The sequence below is a fragment of the Sciurus carolinensis genome, chromosome 7 (assembly GCF_902686445.1).
Source record: "Sciurus carolinensis chromosome 7, mSciCar1.2, whole genome shotgun sequence".
NCBI classification, from domain to species: Eukaryota; Metazoa; Chordata; class Mammalia; order Rodentia; family Sciuridae; genus Sciurus; species Sciurus carolinensis.
This window is the reverse complement of record NC_062219.1, coordinates 986,534-1,004,785: the sequence shown is the minus strand read 5'-3', so window position 1 is coordinate 1,004,785 and position 18,252 is coordinate 986,534.

Below are 18,252 nucleotides of genomic sequence, written 5' to 3'. Positions count from 1 at the left end.
GGCACAGCCTGAGAACTGCTGTTCTGCACACTGTGGGGTCACTAGGGCAAGAACAGCCTGAATACTACTGTTCTGCACACAATGGATTCACTAGGCAGGCACAGCCTGAGTGTTGTTGTTCTACACCACGGAGTCACTAGGGAAGGCTCAGCCTGAGAGCTGCTGTTCGACACCATGGAGTTACTAGGGCAGGCACAGCCTGAGAGCTACTGTTTTGCACACCATGGAGTGAGTCAGGGCAGGCACAGTCTGAGAGTTGCTGTTCTACACAATAGAGTAACTAGGGCAGGCACAGCCTGAGAGCTCCTGTACTACACTACGGAGTCACTAGAGCAGGCACAGCCTGAGAAATGCTGCTCTGCAACATTGAATCACTCAAAGCAGGCACAGCCTGAGCGCTGCCATTCTGCACACCATCGATTCACTAGGGCAGACACAGCCTGAGAGCTGCCGTTCTGCACACCTTGGAGTCACTAGAAGAGGCAAGCCTGAGATCTGCTGTTCTACACCATGGAGTACCTAGGGCAGGCACAGCCTGAGAGCTACTGTTCTACACCATTGAATCACTAGGGCAGGCACAGCCTGAGAGCTACTGTTCTATACCATGGAGTCACTAGGACAGGCTCAGACTGTGAGGTGCTGTTCTGCACACCATGGAGTCAGTCAGGGCAGGCACAGCCTGAGAGCTACTGTTCGGCACACCATGAAGTCACTCAAGAAAGGCACAGCCTGAGAGTTGTTGTTCTACACCGTGGAGGAACAAGGGAAGACACAGTCTGAGAGCTGCTGTTCTACACCTTGCAGTCAGAGGGGCAGGCACAGCCTGAGAGCTGCTGTTTTGCACACCATGGGGTCACTAGGGCAGGCACAGCCTGAGAAATGCTGTTCTGCAACATGGAGTCACTCAAAGCAGGCACAGCCTGAGAGCTGTTGTTCTGCACACCATGGAGTCATTCAGGGCAGGCATAACCTGAGAGCTACTGTTCTGTACACCATGGAAACAGTAGAACAGTCACAGCCAGAGAGCTCCTGTTCTACACCAGGGAGTCCCTCAGGCCAGGCACAGCCTGAGAGCTGCTGTTCTACACCAGGGAGTCACCAGGGCAGGCACAGCCTGAGACCTGCTGTTCTGCATACCATGGAGTCACTAGGGCAGGCACAAGATGAGAACTGCTGTTCTATACACCATGGAGTGACTCAGGGCAGGCACAGCCTGAGAGCTGCCGTTCTGCACACCATGGATTCACTAGGGCAGACACAGCCTGAGAGCTGCTATTCTGCACACCATGGGGTCGCTAGGGCTGGCACGGCCTGAGAGTTGCTCTTCTGAACACCATGGAGTCACTAGGGCAGGTGCAGCCTGAGAGCTGCTGTTCTGCACACCATGGGATCACTAGGGCAGGCACAGCCTGAGAATGCTGTTCTACACCATGGGGTCACTAGGTCAGGAAGAGTCTGAGAGGTGCTCTTCTACACCATGGAGTCACTTAGGCTGGCACAGCCTGAGAGCTGCTGTTCTGCACACCATGGAGTAACAAGGGCAGGCACATGCTTAGAACTGCTATTCTGCACACCATGGAGTCACTAAGGCAGGCACAACCTGAGAAATGCTGTTTTGTACGCGATGGAGTCACTCAGAGCAGGCACAGCCTGAGAGCTGCTGTTCTGCACACCATGGTGTCGCTATTGCTGGCATAGCCTGAGAGCTTTACTTCTGCATACCATGGAGTCACTAGGGCAGGCATAGCCTCAGAGCAGCTGTTCTGCACCATGGAGTCATTCAGGGCAGGCACAGCATGAGATCTGCTGTTCTTCACACCATGTAGTCACTAGGGCTGGGAGAACCTGAGAGATTTTGTTCTACACACCATGGAGTCACTAGGGCAAGCACAGACGGACATTTGCTGTACTACACCATGGACTCACTAGAGCAGGCACAGACAGAGAGCTCCTGTTCTACACCATGGAGTCACTAGGGCAGGCACAGCCTGAGAGCTGCTGTTCTGCACACCATGCAGACACTAGGGCAGGCAAAGCTGAGAGCAACTGTTCCACACACCATGGAGTCACTAGGCAGGCCGAGCCTGAGAGCTGCTGTTGTGCACCATGGAGTCACTAGGGCAGGCACAGCCTGAGATCTGCTGTCCTACACCATGGATTCACTCAGGACAGGCACACTCTGAGAGCTGCTATTCTGCATCCATGGAGCTCTAGTGCAGGCAGAACCTGAGAACTGCTGTTCTGCACACCATGGAGTCACTCAGGGCAGGCACAGCCTGAAACTGCTGTTCTGAACACCTTGGATTCACTAGGGGAGACAAGACTGAGAGCTCCTGTTCTGCACACCATTGGGTCACTAAGCGGGTACAGCCTGAGAACTTTTATTCTGCACACCATGGAGTCACTCAGGGCAGGCACAGCCTGAAGCTGCTGTTCTGCACATAATTGATTCACTAGGGGAGACAAGACTGAGAGCTCCTGTTCTGCACACCATTGGGTCACTAAGCAGGTACAGCCTGAGAGCTCTTATTCTGCACACCCTGGAGGCACTAGGGCAGGGGCAGCCTGAGATCTACTGTTCTGCACACCATGGAGTCACTAAAGCAGGCAGAGCCTGAGAGCTGCTGTTCTGCACACCATGGAGTAACTAGGGCAGGAACAGCCTGAGAGCTGCTGTTCTGCACACCATGGAGTAACTAGGGCAGAAAAGCCTGAGAGCTACTGTTCTGCACACCATGGGGTCACTAGGGCAGGCACAGCCTGAGATCTGCTGTTCTACACCATGGAGTCACTGAGGGCAGGCACAACCTGAGAGCTACTGTTCTACACCATGGAGTGAGTAGGGCAGGCACAGCCTGAGATCTGCTGTTCTACCCCATGGAGTCACTAGGCGAGGCCCACCCTAGGAACTACTGTTCTGCACCATGGAGTCACCCAGGGAGGCAAAGACTGAGAACTGATGTTCTGAACACCATGGAGTCACTAGGGTAGGGACCAGTTGAGAGCTGCTGTTATACACCATGGTGTCACTAGGGCAGGCACAGCCTGAGACCTGCTGTTCTGCACACAATGGAGTGACGATGGCAGGCACAGCCTGAGAGTTGCTGCTCTGCAAACCATATAGTCACTCAGGGTAGGCACAGCCTGAGAGCTGCTGGTCTGCACACCATAGGTCACTAGGGAGGCACAGCCTGAGAGCTGCTGGTCTGCACACCATAGGTCACTAGGGAAGCACAGCCTGAGAGCTGGTGTTCTGCACACCACGGGGTCACTGTGGCAGGCACAGCCTGAGAGCTATTGTTCTGCACACCATTGAGTCACTCAAGGCAGGCGCAGACTGAGAGTTTTTATTATACACCATGGAGTAACAAGGGCAGATACAGCCTGAGAGCTGCTTTTCTACACCATGGGTTCACTAGGGCAGGCACAGCCTGAGAGCTTTTCTTCTACACCATGGAGTCACTCAGGGCAGGCATAGCCTGAGATCTGCTGTTCTACACCATGGAGTAACTCAGGGCAGGCACAGCCTGAGATCTGCTGTTCTACACCTTGGAGTCACTCAGTGCAGGCACAGCCTGAGAGCTGCTGTTCTACAACATCAAGTTACTAGGGCAGGCACAGGCTGAGAACTTCTGTTGTGCACCATGGAGTCACTCAGGGCAGGTACAGCCTAAGATGTTCTGTTCTGCACCATGGAGTCACTCAATGCAGGCACAGCCTGAGAACTGCTGTTCTGTACCATGGAGTCACTAGGGCTGGCACGGCCTGAAAGTTGCTGTTCGACACCATGGAGTCACTCACGGCAGGCACAGCCTGAGAGCTACTCTTCTGCACACCATGGGATCACTAGGGCAGGCACAGCCTGAGAGTTGCTGTTCTGCACCATGTAGTCACTCAGGGCAGGCACAGCCTGAGAGCTGCTGTTCTGCACACCATGGAGTCTTTCAGGGCAGGCATAGCCTTAGAGCTACTGCTGTGCACACTATAGAGTTAGTAGGGCAGGCACAGCCTGAGAGATGTTGTTCTACACCATGGAGTAACAAGGGCAGACACAGCCTGATTCCTGCTGTTCTCACCATGGAATCATAAGTGCAGGCACAGCCATAGAGTGCTGTTCTACACCATGGGTTCACTAGGGCAGGCACAGCCTGATAGCTGCTGTTCTACACCATGGAGTCACTCAGGACAGGCACAGCCTGAGACCTGCTCTTCTACACCATGGAGACACTCATCGCAGGCAGAGACTGAGAGCTTCTGTTCTACATCATGGAGTCACTCATGGCAGGTACAGCCTGAGATCTGCTGCGCTGCACACCATGGGGTCACTAGGGCAGGCACAGCCTGAGAATTTCTGTTCTGCACACCATGGGATCACTAGGGCTGGCCCAGCCTGAGAGTTGCTGTTGAACACCATGGAGTCAGTAGGGCAGGCACAGCCTGAGAACTGCTGTTCTGTACCATGGAGTCACTAGGGCAGGCACAGCCTGAGAACTGCTGTTCTACACCATGGAGTCACTAGGGCAGGCACAGCCTGAGAGCTGCTGTTCTGAAAACCATGGAGTCACTCAAGGCAGGCACAGCCTGGGAATATTGTTCTACACCATGGAGTAACAAGGGTAGACACAGACTGAGAGTTGCTATTCTCACCATGGAATCACAAGGGCAGGCACAGCCGTAGAGTTCTGTTCTACACCAAGGGGTCACTAGGGCAGACACAGCCTGAGAGCTACTGTTCTACACCATGGAGTCACTCAGGACAGGCACAGCCTGAGACCTGCTGTTCTGCACCATGGAGTCACTCAGCACAGGAACAGACTGAGAGCTGCTCTTCTGTATCCATGGAGTCACTCAAGGCAGGCACAGCCTGAGAGTGTTGGTCTACACCATGGAGTAACAAGGACAGGCACAGCCTGAGAGTTGCTGTTCTGAACACCATGGAGTCACTAGGGCAGGCACAGCCTGAGTGTTACTGTTCTACACACCATGGAGTCACTAGGGCAGGCACAGCCTGAGAGCTGCTGCTCTTCTCCACAGAGTCACTCAGGCAGGCACAGCCTGAGAGCTGCTGTTCTTCTACATGAAGTCACTACGGTAGGCAAAGTCTGAGAGCTGCTGTTCTGCACACCATGGAGTCACAAGGGCAATCATAGCCTGAGAGTTGCTATTGTACTACATAGTGTCACTAGGGCCGGCACAGCCTGATAGCAGCTGTTCTGCACACCATGGAGTCTCTAGGGCAGGCGTTGCCTGAGATATGCTCTTCTACACCATGGAGTCACTCAGAGCAGGCAGAGAATGAGAGCTGCTGTTATGCACACCATGGAGTCTCTAGGGCAGACATAGCCTGAGAGCTGCTGTTTTACAACATGGAGTCACATAGGGCAGGCACAGCCTGAGAGATGCTTTTCTGCACACCATGGATTCAATAGGGCAGACACAGCCTGAGTGCTGCTGTTCTGCACACCATGGAGTCCCTCAGGCCAGGCATAGCCTGAGAGCTACTGTACTACACACTATGCATTCACTCAAGGCAGGCAGAGTCTGAGAGTTGTTGTACTACACCATGGAGTAACAAGGGCAGACACGGCCTGAGAGCTGCTGTTATACAACATGGAGTCACTCAGGGCAGGCACAGCCTTAGATGTTCTATTCTGCACCATGAAGTCACTCAGGGCAGGCTCAGCCTGATAGCTGCTGTTCTACACACCATGGAGTCACTAGGGTAGACAAAAGATGGAGTCACTAAGGCAGGCACAGCCTGAGAGCTGCTGTTCTACACCATGGAGTCACTAGGGCAGGCACAGCCTGAGAGCTGCTGTTGTACACCATGGAGTCCCTAGGGCAGGCACAGCGTGAGAGCTGCTGTTATACACCATGGGTTCACTAGGGCAGGCACAGCCTGGGATCACTAGGGCAGGAATATTCTGAGAGTTGCTGTTCTACACCATGGAGGCAGTAGGGCAGGCACAGCCTGAGAACTGCTGTTCTACACCATGCAGTCAGTAGGGCAGGCACTGCCTGAGAGCCGCTGTTCTACACCATGCAGTCACTGGGGCAGCCAGAGCCTGAGATCTGCTTTTCTACACCATGGAGTCACTCAGGGCAGTCACAGCTTGAGAGCTACTGTTCTGCACACCATGGAGTCACTCAAGGCAGGCACAGCCTGAGAGTGTTGTTCTACACCATGGAGTAACAAGGACAGGCACAGCCTGAGAGCTGCTGTTCTGAACACCATGGAGTCACTAGGCAGGCAGAGCCTGAGAGTTACTGTTCTACACTCCATGGAGTCACTAGGGCAGGCACAGCCTGAGATCTGCTGCTCTTCACCACAGAGTCACTCAGGCAGGCACAGCCTGAGAGCTGCTGTTTTTCACCGTGGAGTCACTACGGTAGACACAGTCTGATGCTGCTGTTCTACAACATGGAGTCACTAGGGCAGGCACAGCCTGAGAACTTCTGTTCTGCACACCATGGGAACACTAAGACAGGCACAGTTTGAGAGTTGCTGTTCTACACCATGGAGTCAGTAGGGCAGGCACAGCCTGAGAACTGCTGTTCTGCACCATGTAGTCACTCAGGGCAGGCAGAGCCTGAGAGCTGCTGTTCTGTACACAATGGAGTGTTTCAGGGCAGGCATAGCCTGAAGGCTACTGTTCTGCACACCATTGAGTCAGTAGGGCAGGCACAGCCTGAGATCTGCTGTTCTACACCATGGAGTCACTCAGGGCAGGCACAGCCTGAGAGCCGCTGTTCTACACCATGCAGTCACTGGGGCAGGCAGAGCCTGAGATCTGCTTTTCTACACCATTGAGTCACTCAGGGCAGTCACAGTCTGAGAGCTACTGTTCTGCACAACATGGAGTCTTTCAAAGCAGGCAGAGCCTGAGAGTGTTGTTCTACACCATGGAGTAACAGAGACAGGCACAGCCTGAGAGCTGCTGTTCTGAACACCATGGAGTCACTAGGGCAGGCACAGCCTGAGAGCTGCTGTCCTGAACACCATGGAGTGGCTCAGGGCAGGCACAATCTGAGAGTTGCTGTTCTACACGATGGAGTAACGAGGGCAGGCATAGCCTGAGTGCTGCTATACTACACCATGGAGTCACTAGAGCAGGTACAGCCTGAGAACTGCTGTTCTGTACACCATGGAGTCACTACAGAAGGCATAGCGTCAGAGCTGCTGTTCTACATGATGGAGTCACATAGGGCAGGTGCAGCCTGAGAGCTGCTGTTCGGCACACCATGGAGTCACAAGGGCAGGGACAGCCTGAGGGCTGCTGTTCTGCACACCATGGAGTCACTAGAGCAGGCATAGCCGGAGAGCTGCTGTTCTACACCATGGCGTCACTGGGGCAGGCACAGCCTGAGAGCTGCTGTTCTGTACATCATGGAGTCACTAGGGCAGGCACAGCCTGAGAACTGCTGTTCTGCACACTGTGGGGTCACTAGGGCAAGAACAGCCTGAATACTACTGTTCTGCACACAATGGATTCACTAGGCAGGCACAGCCTGAGTGTTGTTGTTCTACACCACGGAGTCACTAGGGAAGGCTCAGCCTGAGAGCTGCTGTTCGACACCATGGAGTTACTAGGGCAGGCACAGCCTGAGAGCTACTGTTTTGCACACCATGGAGTGAGTCAGGGCAGGCACAGTCTGAGAGTTGCTGTTCTACACAATAGAGTAACTAGGGCAGGCACAGCCTGAGAGCTCCTGTACTACACTACGGAGTCACTAGAGCAGGCACAGCCTGAGAAATGCTGCTCTGCAACATTGAATCACTCAAAGCAGGCACAGCCTGAGCGCTGCCATTCTGCACACCATCGATTCACTAGGGCAGACACAGCCTGAGAGCTGCCGTTCTGCACACCTTGGAGTCACTAGAAGAGGCAAGCCTGAGATCTGCTGTTCTACACCATGGAGTACCTAGGGCAGGCACAGCCTGAGAGCTACTGTTCTACACCATTGAATCACTAGGGCAGGCACAGCCTGAGAGCTACTGTTCTATACCATGGAGTCACTAGGACAGGCTCAGACTGTGAGGTGCTGTTCTGCACACCATGGAGTCAGTCAGGGCAGGCACAGCCTGAGAGCTACTGTTCGGCACACCATGAAGTCACTCAAGAAAGGCACAGCCTGAGAGTTGTTGTTCTACACCGTGGAGGAACAAGGGAAGACACAGTCTGAGAGCTGCTGTTCTACACCTTGCAGTCAGAGGGGCAGGCACAGCCTGAGAGCTGCTGTTTTGCACACCATGGGGTCACTAGGGCAGGCACAGCCTGAGAAATGCTGTTCTGCAACATGGAGTCACTCAAAGCAGGCACAGCCTGAGAGCTGTTGTTCTGCACACCATGGAGTCATTCAGGGCAGGCATAACCTGAGAGCTACTGTTCTGTACACCATGGAAACAGTAGAACAGTCACAGCCAGAGAGCTCCTGTTCTACACCAGGGAGTCCCTCAGGCCAGGCACAGCCTGAGAGCTGCTGTTCTACACCAGGGAGTCACCAGGGCAGGCACAGCCTGAGACCTGCTGTTCTGCATACCATGGAGTCACTAGGGCAGGCACAAGATGAGAACTGCTGTTCTATACACCATGGAGTGACTCAGGGCAGGCACAGCCTGAGAGCTGCCGTTCTGCACACCATGGATTCACTAGGGCAGACACAGCCTGAGAGCTGCTATTCTGCACACCATGGGGTCGCTAGGGCTGGCACGGCCTGAGAGTTGCTCTTCTGAACACCATGGAGTCACTAGGGCAGGTGCAGCCTGAGAGCTGCTGTTCTGCACACCATGGGATCACTAGGGCAGGCACAGCCTGAGAATGCTGTTCTACACCATGGGGTCACTAGGTCAGGAAGAGTCTGAGAGGTGCTCTTCTACACCATGGAGTCACTTAGGCTGGCACAGCCTGAGAGCTGCTGTTCTGCACACCATGGAGTAACAAGGGCAGGCACATGCTTAGAACTGCTATTCTGCACACCATGGAGTCACTAAGGCAGGCACAACCTGAGAAATGCTGTTTTGTACGCGATGGAGTCACTCAGAGCAGGCACAGCCTGAGAGCTGCTGTTCTGCACACCATGGTGTCGCTATTGCTGGCATAGCCTGAGAGCTTTACTTCTGCATACCATGGAGTCACTAGGGCAGGCATAGCCTCAGAGCAGCTGTTCTGCACCATGGAGTCATTCAGGGCAGGCACAGCATGAGATCTGCTGTTCTTCACACCATGTAGTCACTAGGGCTGGGAGAACCTGAGAGATTTTGTTCTACACACCATGGAGTCACTAGGGCAAGCACAGACGGACATTTGCTGTACTACACCATGGACTCACTAGAGCAGGCACAGACAGAGAGCTCCTGTTCTACACCATGGAGTCACTAGGGCAGGCACAGCCTGAGAGCTGCTGTTCTGCACACCATGCAGACACTAGGGCAGGCAAAGCTGAGAGCAACTGTTCCACACACCATGGAGTCACTAGGCAGGCCGAGCCTGAGAGCTGCTGTTGTGCACCATGGAGTCACTAGGGCAGGCACAGCCTGAGATCTGCTGTCCTACACCATGGATTCACTCAGGACAGGCACACTCTGAGAGCTGCTATTCTGCATCCATGGAGCTCTAGTGCAGGCAGAACCTGAGAACTGCTGTTCTGCACACCATGGAGTCACTCAGGGCAGGCACAGCCTGAAACTGCTGTTCTGAACACCTTGGATTCACTAGGGGAGACAAGACTGAGAGCTCCTGTTCTGCACACCATTGGGTCACTAAGCGGGTACAGCCTGAGAACTTTTATTCTGCACACCATGGAGTCACTCAGGGCAGGCACAGCCTGAAGCTGCTGTTCTGCACATAATTGATTCACTAGGGGAGACAAGACTGAGAGCTCCTGTTCTGCACACCATTGGGTCACTAAGCAGGTACAGCCTGAGAGCTCTTATTCTGCACACCCTGGAGGCACTAGGGCAGGGGCAGCCTGAGATCTACTGTTCTGCACACCATGGAGTCACTAAAGCAGGCAGAGCCTGAGAGCTGCTGTTCTGCACACCATGGAGTAACTAGGGCAGGAACAGCCTGAGAGCTGCTGTTCTGCACACCATGGAGTAACTAGGGCAGAAAAGCCTGAGAGCTACTGTTCTGCACACCATGGGGTCACTAGGGCAGGCACAGCCTGAGATCTGCTGTTCTACACCATGGAGTCACTGAGGGCAGGCACAACCTGAGAGCTACTGTTCTACACCATGGAGTGAGTAGGGCAGGCACAGCCTGAGATCTGCTGTTCTACCCCATGGAGTCACTAGGCGAGGCCCACCCTAGGAACTACTGTTCTGCACCATGGAGTCACCCAGGGAGGCAAAGACTGAGAACTGATGTTCTGAACACCATGGAGTCACTAGGGTAGGGACCAGTTGAGAGCTGCTGTTATACACCATGGTGTCACTAGGGCAGGCACAGCCTGAGACCTGCTGTTCTGCACACAATGGAGTGACGATGGCAGGCACAGCCTGAGAGTTGCTGCTCTGCAAACCATATAGTCACTCAGGGTAGGCACAGCCTGAGAGCTGCTGGTCTGCACACCATAGGTCACTAGGGAGGCACAGCCTGAGAGCTGCTGGTCTGCACACCATAGGTCACTAGGGAAGCACAGCCTGAGAGCTGGTGTTCTGCACACCACGGGGTCACTGTGGCAGGCACAGCCTGAGAGCTATTGTTCTGCACACCATTGAGTCACTCAAGGCAGGCGCAGACTGAGAGTTTTTATTATACACCATGGAGTAACAAGGGCAGATACAGCCTGAGAGCTGCTTTTCTACACCATGGGTTCACTAGGGCAGGCACAGCCTGAGAGCTTTTCTTCTACACCATGGAGTCACTCAGGGCAGGCATAGCCTGAGATCTGCTGTTCTACACCATGGAGTAACTCAGGGCAGGCACAGCCTGAGATCTGCTGTTCTACACCTTGGAGTCACTCAGTGCAGGCACAGCCTGAGATCTGCTGCGCTGCACACCATGGGGTCACTAGGGCAGGCACAGCCTGAGAATTTCTGTTCTGCACACCATGGGATCACTAGGGCTGGCCCAGCCTGAGAGTTGCTGTTGAACACCATGGAGTCAGTAGGGCAGGCACAGCCTGAGAACTGCTGTTCTGTACCATGGAGTCACTAGGGCAGGCACAGCCTGAGAACTGCTGTTCTACACCATGGAGTCACTAGGGCAGGCACAGCCTGAGAGCTGCTGTTCTGAAAACCATGGAGTCACTCAAGGCAGGCACAGCCTGGGAATATTGTTCTACACCATGGAGTAACAAGGGTAGACACAGACTGAGAGTTGCTATTCTCACCATGGAATCACAAGGGCAGGCACAGCCGTAGAGTTCTGTTCTACACCAAGGGGTCACTAGGGCAGACACAGCCTGAGAGCTACTGTTCTACACCATGGAGTCACTCAGGACAGGCACAGCCTGAGACCTGCTGTTCTGCACCATGGAGTCACTCAGCACAGGAACAGACTGAGAGCTGCTCTTCTGTATCCATGGAGTCACTCAAGGCAGGCACAGCCTGAGAGTGTTGGTCTACACCATGGAGTAACAAGGACAGGCACAGCCTGAGAGTTGCTGTTCTGAACACCATGGAGTCACTAGGGCAGGCACAGCCTGAGTGTTACTGTTCTACACACCATGGAGTCACTAGGGCAGGCACAGCCTGAGAGCTGCTGCTCTTCTCCACAGAGTCACTCAGGCAGGCACAGCCTGAGAGCTGCTGTTCTTCTACATGAAGTCACTACGGTAGGCAAAGTCTGAGAGCTGCTGTTCTGCACACCATGGAGTCACAAGGGCAATCATAGCCTGAGAGTTGCTATTGTACTACATAGTGTCACTAGGGTCGGCACAGCCTGATAGCAGCTGTTCTGCACACCATGGAGTCTCTAGGGCAGGCGTTGCCTGAGATATGCTCTTCTACACCATGGAGTCACTCAGAGCAGGCAGAGAATGAGAGCTGCTGTTATGCACACCATGGAGTCTCTAGGGCAGACATAGCCTGAGAGCTGCTGTTTTACAACATGGAGTCACATAGGGCAGGCACAGCCTGAGAGATGCTTTTCTGCACACCATGGATTCAATAGGGCAGACACAGCCTGAGTGCTGCTGTTCTGCACACCATGGAGTCCCTCAGGCCAGGCATAGCCTGAGAGCTACTGTACTACACACTATGCATTCACTCAAGGCAGGCAGAGTCTGAGAGTTGTTGTACTACACCATGGAGTAACAAGGGCAGACACGGCCTGAGAGCTGCTGTTATACAACATGGAGTCACTCAGGGCAGGCACAGCCTTAGATGTTCTATTCTGCACCATGAAGTCACTCAGGGCAGGCTCAGCCTGATAGCTGCTGTTCTACACACCATGGAGTCACTAGGGTAGACAAAAGATGGAGTCACTAAGGCAGGCACAGCCTGAGAGCTGCTGTTCTACACCATGGAGTCACTAGGGCAGGCACAGCCTGAGAGCTGCTGTTGTACACCATGGAGTCCCTAGGGCAGGCACAGCGTGAGAGCTGCTGTTATACACCATGGGTTCACTAGGGCAGGCACAGCCTGGGATCACTAGGGCAGGAATATTCTGAGAGTTGCTGTTCTACACCATGGAGGCAGTAGGGCAGGCACAGCCTGAGAACTGCTGTTCTACACCATGCAGTCAGTAGGGCAGGCACTGCCTGAGAGCCGCTGTTCTACACCATGCAGTCACTGGGGCAGCCAGAGCCTGAGATCTGCTTTTCTACACCATGGAGTCACTCAGGGCAGTCACAGCTTGAGAGCTACTGTTCTGCACACCATGGAGTCACTCAAGGCAGGCACAGCCTGAGAGTGTTGTTCTACACCATGGAGTAACAAGGACAGGCACAGCCTGAGAGCTGCTGTTCTGAACACCATGGAGTCACTAGGCAGGCAGAGCCTGAGAGTTACTGTTCTACACTCCATGGAGTCACTAGGGCAGGCACAGCCTGAGATCTGCTGCTCTTCACCACAGAGTCACTCAGGCAGGCACAGCCTGAGAGCTGCTGTTTTTCACCGTGGAGTCACTACGGTAGACACAGTCTGATGCTGCTGTTCTACAACATGGAGTCACTAGGGCAGGCACAGCCTGAGAACTTCTGTTCTGCACACCATGGGAACACTAAGACAGGCACAGTTTGAGAGTTGCTGTTCTACACCATGGAGTCAGTAGGGCAGGCACAGCCTGAGAACTGCTGTTCTGCACCATGTAGTCACTCAGGGCAGGCAGAGCCTGAGAGCTGCTGTTCTGTACACAATGGAGTGTTTCAGGGCAGGCATAGCCTGAAGGCTACTGTTCTGCACACCATTGAGTCAGTAGGGCAGGCACAGCCTGAGATCTGCTGTTCTACACCATGGAGTCACTCAGGGCAGGCACAGCCTGAGAGCCGCTGTTCTACACCATGCAGTCACTGGGGCAGGCAGAGCCTGAGATCTGCTTTTCTACACCATTGAGTCACTCAGGGCAGTCACAGTCTGAGAGCTACTGTTCTGCACAACATGGAGTCTTTCAAAGCAGGCAGAGCCTGAGAGTGTTGTTCTACACCATGGAGTAACAGAGACAGGCACAGCCTGAGAGCTGCTGTTCTGAACACCATGGAGTCACTAGGGCAGGCACAGCCTGAGAGCTGCTGTCCTGAACACCATGGAGTCACTAGGGCAGGCACAGTCTGAGAGCTGCTGCTCTTCACCGCAGAGTCACTCAGGCAGGCACAGCTTGAGAGCTGCTGTTATTCACAATGGAGTCACTACAGGAGGCACAGTCTGAGAGCTGCTGGTCTACAACACGGAGTCACTAGGACAAGCACAACCTGAGAAATGCTGTTCTGTACACCATGGAGTCACTCAGGGCAGGCACAGCCTGAGAGTTGCTGTTCTGCACACCAAGAAGTCGCTAGGGCAGGCACAGCATGAGAGCTGCTGTTCTGCACACCATGTGGCCCCTAGGGCAGGCACAGCCTGAGAGCTGCTGTTCTGCACACCATAGAGTCACTATTGCTGGCATAGCCTGAGAGCTTTTCCTCTGCACACCATGGAGTCATAGGGCAGGCATAGCCTCAGAGCAGCTGTTCTGCACCATGGCGTCATTCAGGGCAGGGACAGCATGAGATCTGCTGTTCTACACACCATGTAGTCACTAGAGCTGGCAGAGCCTGAGAGATTTTGTTCTGCACACCATGGAGTCACTAGGGCAGGCACAGCCTGAGATCTGCTGTACTACACCCTGGAGTCACTAAAGCAAGCACAGACAGAGAGCTCCTGTTCTACACCATGGAGTCACTCAGGGCAGGCGCAGCCTGAAACCTGCTGTTCTGCACACCATGGGGTCACTGTGGCAGGCACAGCCTGAGAGCTACTTTTCTGCACACCATGCAATCATTCAAGGCCGGCAGAGTCTTAGAGTTGTTGTTCTACACCATGGGGTCACAAGGGCAGACATAGCCTGACAGCTGCTGTTCTGCACACCATGCAGTCACTAGGGCAGGCAAGGCTGAGAGCTACTGTTCTGCACACCATGGAGTCACTAAAGCATGCAGAACCTGAGAGCTGCTGTTCTGCACACCATGTATTCACTAGGGCAGACAAGCCTGAGAACTCCTGTTTTGCACACCATTGGGTCACTAGGGAGGTACAGCCTGAGAGCTTTATTCTGCACACCCTGGTGTCTGTCACTAGGGCAGGGACAGCCTGAGAGCTTCTGTTCTACACCATGAGGTGACTCAGGGCAGGCACAGCCTGAGATCTGCTGTTCTACACCATGCAGTCACTCAGGGCAGGAACAGCCTGAGAGCTGCATTTCTATACCATGGAGTCAGTAGGGCAGTCATAGCCTGAGATCTGCTATTCTACATGATAGAGTCACTAGGGCAGGCAGAGCCTGAGAGCAGTTGTTCTGCACACCATGTGGTCACTAGGGCAGGCATAGCCTGAGAGCTGCTGTTCTGCACACCATGGGGTCACTGTGGCAGGCACAATCTGAGAGCTACTGTTCTGCACACCATTTGGTCACCCAAGGCAGGCAGAGCCTGAGTTGTTGTTGTTCTACACCATGGGAGAACAAGGGCAGACACAGGCTGAGAGCTGCTGTTCTACAACACCGAGTTACTAGGGCACGCACAGCCTGAGAACTTCAGTTGTCCACCATGGAGTCACTCGGGGCAGGCACAGCCTAAGATGTTCTCTTCTGCACCATGGAGACAGTCAAGGCAGGCACAGCCTGAGAATTTTTGTTCTACACCATGGAGTCACTAGGGCCGGCACAGCCTGAAAGCTGTTGTTCTACCCCATGGAGTCACTCAGGGCAGGGACAGCATGAGAGGTGCTGTTGTACGCCATGGAGTCTCTAGGGCAGGCACAGCCTGAGAATTTCTGTTCTGCACACCATGGGATCACTAGGGCAGACACAGCCTGAGAGTTGCTGTTCTACATCATGCAGTCAGTAGGGCAGGCACAGCCTGAGAACTGCTGTTCTGCACCATGTAGTCACTCAGGGCAGGCACAGCCTGAGAGCTGCTGTTCTGCACCATGTAGTCATTCAGGGCAGGCAAAACCTGAGAGCTGCTGTTCTGCACACCATGGAGTGTTTCAGGACAGGCATAGCCTGAGAGGTACTGTTGTGCACACCATTGAGTCAGTAGGACAGGCACAGCCTAAGAGCTGCTGTTCAACCCCATGGAGTCACTCAGGGCAGGCACAGCCTGAGAGCCGCTGTTCTACACCATGCAGTCACTGGGGCAGCCAGAACCTGAGATCTGGTTTCTACACCATGGAGTCACTCAGGGCAGTCACAGGCTGAGAATTACTGTTCTGCACACCATGGAGTCACTCAAGGCAGGCACAGCCTGAGAGTGTTGTTCTACACCATGGAGTAACAAGGACAGGCACAGCCTGAGAGCTGCTGTTCTGAACACCATGGAGTCACTAGGGCAGGCACAGCCTGAGAACTGCTGTTCTGCACACTGTGGAGTCACTAGGGCAGACACAGCCTGAGAGTTGCTGTTCTAGACACCATGGAGTCACTAGGGCAGACACAGCTGGAGAGCTGCTGCTCTTCACCGCAGAGTCACTCAGGCAGGCACAGCCTGAGGGCTGCTGTTCTTCACCATGGAGTCACTAGGGTAGGCACAGTCTGAGAGCTGCTGTTCTACAACATGGAGTCACTGGGCAGGCAGAGTCTGAGAGCTGCTGTTCTGCACACCATGGAGTCACAAGGGCAGGCACAGGCTTAGACTGCTGTTCTGCACACCATGGAGTCACTAGGGCAGGCACAACCTGAGAGCTACTGTTCTACACCATGGAGTGAGTAGGGCAGGCACAGCCTGAGATCTGCTGTTCTACCCCATGGAGTCACTAGGCGAGGCCCACCCTAGGAACTACTGTTCTGCACCATGGAGTCACCCAGGGAGGCAAAGACTGAGAACTGATGTTCTGAACACCATGGAGTCACTAGGGTAGGGACCAGTTGAGAGCTGCTGTTATACACCATGGAGTCACTAGGGCAGGCACAGCCTGAGACCTGCTGTTCTGCACACAATGGAGTGACGATGGCAGGCACAGCCTGAGTGTTGCTGCTCTGCAAACCATATAGTCACTCAGGGTAGGCACAGCCTAAGAGCTGCTGGTCTGCACACCATAGGTCACTAGGGAGGCACAGCCTGAGAGCTGGTGTTCTGCACACCACGGGGTCACTGTAGGACGCACAGCCTTAGAGCTGCTGCTCTGCAAACCATATAGTCACTCAGGGTAGGCACAGCCTGAGAGCTGCTGGTCTGCACACCATGGGGTCACTAGGGCAGGCACAGCCAGAGAGCTGCTGTTCTGCATACCATGGATTCATTAGGGATGCACAGCCTGAGATCTGCTGTTCTGCACACCATGGGGTCACTAGGGTCGGCACAGCCTGAGAGTTGCTGTTCTGCACATCACGGGGTCACTGTGGCAGGCACAGCCTGACAGCTGCTGTTCTGTACACCATGGAGTTACTCAGGGTAGACACAGTCTGAGAGCTGATGTTGTATACAATGGAGTCACTAGGGCAGGCACAGCCTGAGAACTGCTGTTCTGCTCACCATTGAGTCACTCAGGGCAGTCACAGCCTGAGAGCTGCTGTTGTGCACTCCATGGAGTCACTAGGCCAGAAACACCCTGAGAGATACTGTTTTACACCATGGAGTCAGTCAGGGCAGACACAGCATGAGATCTGCTTTTCTACACCATGGAGTCTCTACGATAGGCACAGCCTGAGAACAGCTATTCTACATCATGGAGTAACTCAGGGGAGGTACAGCCTGAGAGCTGCTGTTCTGCACCATGGAGTCACTCAGCACAGGAACAGACTGAGAGCTGCTCTTCTGTATCCATGGAGTCACTCAAGGCAGGCACAGCCTGAGAGTGTTGGTCTACACCATGGAGTAACAAGGACAGGCACAGCCTGAGAGTTGCTGTTCTGAACACCATGGAGTCACTAGGGCAGGCACAGCCTGAGTGTTACTGTTCTACACACCATGGAGTCACTAGGGCAGGCACAGCCTGAGAGCTGCTGCTCTTCTCCACAGAGTCACTCAGGCAGGCACAGCCTGAGAGCTGCTGTTCTTCTACATGAAGTCACTACGGTAGGCAAAGTCTGAGAGCTGCTGTTCTGCACACCATGGAGTCACAAGGGCAATCATAGCCTGAGAGTTGCTATTGTACTACATAGTGTCACTAGGGCCGGCACAGCCTGATAGCAGCTGTTCTGCACACCATGGAGTCTCTAGGGCAGGCGTTGCCTGAGATATGCTCTTCTACACCATGGAGTCACTCAGAGCAGGCAGAGAATGAGAGCTGCTGTTATGCACACCATGGAGTCTCTAGGGCAGACATAGCCTGAGAGCTGCTGTTTTACAACATGGAGTCACATAGGGCAGGCACAGCCTGAGAGATGCTTTTCTGCACACCATGGATTCAATAGGGCAGACACAGCCTGAGAGCTGCTGTTCTGCACACCATGGAGTCACTATTGCTGGCATAGCTGGAGAGGTTTTCTTCTGCACACTATGGAGTCACTAGGGCAGGAACAGCCTGAGATCTGCTGTTCTGCACACCATGTAGTCACTAGCACTTGCAGAGACTGAGAGATTTTGGCTGCACACCATGGAGTCACTAGGGCAGGCACAGCCTGAGATCTGCTGTACTACACCATGGAGTCACTAGAGCAGGCACAGACTTAG